Here is a 1,889-nt window from a genome sequence, read left to right on the forward strand (position 1 = left end):
ATTAATGATTAATCAAATAAAAAAACAAACAATTACCAGTGTTCTACATATTAGATTTTACTACTTTCTCATATTCCTGTACATTTAAAACTGGCTAAGATTATGATGTTTAAAAAGAGGATTTTGTTTTGGTTTTTATTTTGGATCCGGTCGTGGCCCTGGACTCTGAGCCTGGGTGCTGCCCCTCAGCTCTTCAGCTCACGGCTAGCACTCTACCACTTGAGCCACATCACCACTTCCAGCTTGTTTTTTGTTTATGGGTGTTGAGGAATCGAACCCAGGGTCTCAAGCATGCAAGACAAGCGCTTTACCACTGAGCCACCTTCCCAGCCCCTTAAAAAGAGTTTTATAGGCTATGAGTAGTCTTTAAAATTACTCACTAAGATTACTTTTTATGGCTCATCTCATCATTTGTATATGGCTTATATCATCATTTGTTCCTCACTAACATGTAAAGTAAGGAAGCCCTAAAAATTAAACAGAAACTATATAGTTAACAAAGTCTTAACTCTTCACTCTGCTTCTTTACGCAAAGACTTTGCAACTTCTTATTGGTAATGTTTCTATAAACTCTGAAATGTACATAATTAGTACCATATGTCTGCTACCATAAACCTTAAATACTTTATAGAAAAGTTTATGACCTGCCAAACAGTCCTAATTTTGGCATATATATGCAAATTCCCAAAATTAAATACATTTAAAATTTAAAACTTTTAACAACCTTAACACTTGCTGCAGTGTTCATTATGACAGGTGCCTTGTATAGAACAATTGAATTCCTCCTCCTACACATCTCTTGAACAACAAATACCTGGAATTATTTTGTTTTTGACATGCCAGTCTTGACTTTATTCTTAAATGTGTGCTTATGTAAGAAATGCATGGTACTAACAGTTTGTTGTATTGCTAACAAAAAAAAAAAAAAAGAAATACATGCTTCTAAAATTTCACAAGAATTCTTTTGAACTTACTTTTTTTTGAATTGTCTAGTTTAAGAAAATAAATTACACTTTATATATAAAAAATGTTCTGTGCTCAATTAGGCAGCAAATACGCTAAAATACCATAAACCTTAAATACTTTATAGAAAAGTTTATGACCTGCCAAACAGTCCTAATTTTGGCATATATATGCAAATTCCCAAAATTAAATACATTTAAAATTTAAAACTTTTAACAACCTTAACACTTGCTGCAGTGTTCATTATGACAGGTGCCTTGTATAGAACAATTGAATTCCTCCTCCTACACATCTCTTGAACAACAAATATCTGGAATTATTTTGTTTTTGACATGCCAGTCTTGACTTTATTCTTAAATGTGTGCTTATGTAAGAAATGCATGGTACTAACAGTTTGTTGTATTGCTAACAAAAAAAAAAAAAAAAGAAATACATGCTTCTAAAATTTCACAAGAATTCTTTTGAACTTACTTTTTTTTGAATTGTCTAGTTTAAGAAAATAAATTACACTTTATATATAAAAAATGTTCTGTGCTCAATTAGGCAGCAAATACGCTAAAATTGGAACAATACAGAGAATATTAGCATGGCCCCTGAGCAAGGTTGACATGCAAATTAGTGAAATGTTCCATATTTTTGCAACAACAGATGATGGAGAGCATCTGTCCACAGGGAACTCTACTGCATTCTTGGTGTGTGTGTAAACTTGTTCAACCACTTTGGAAAGCAGTATGGAGGCTCTTCAAAAGACTCCATATGAAGCTTTCCTATGACCCAGCAATCCCACTTATGGGCATTTACCCGAATGATCACAAACAAGACCATACTAAAACTACCAGCACAGCTATGTTTACTGCAGCATTATTTACAATAGCTGATATAGAGCCAACCCTGATGCCCCTCAGTAGATGAATGGATCAAGAAAA

General features: G+C 33.4%; 1 non-coding gene across 1 annotated transcript; it reads left to right on the forward strand.

Moving 5' to 3' along the window:
• The first annotated feature begins 1,494 nt into the window (after positions 1 to 1,494).
• LOC138836764 (U6 spliceosomal RNA) lies at positions 1,495 to 1,601 on the forward strand. Its single transcript, XR_011375044.1, has one exon. It is a non-coding gene; the product is annotated as a U6 spliceosomal RNA (small nuclear RNA).
• Positions 1,602 to 1,889: the final 288 nt, after the last annotated feature.

The sequence above is a fragment of the Dipodomys merriami genome, unplaced genomic scaffold (assembly GCF_024711535.1).
Source record: "Dipodomys merriami isolate MVZ:Mamm:240054 unplaced genomic scaffold, mDipMer1.0.p SCAF_2583, whole genome shotgun sequence".
Classification (NCBI taxonomy): Eukaryota; Metazoa; Chordata; class Mammalia; order Rodentia; family Heteromyidae; genus Dipodomys; species Dipodomys merriami.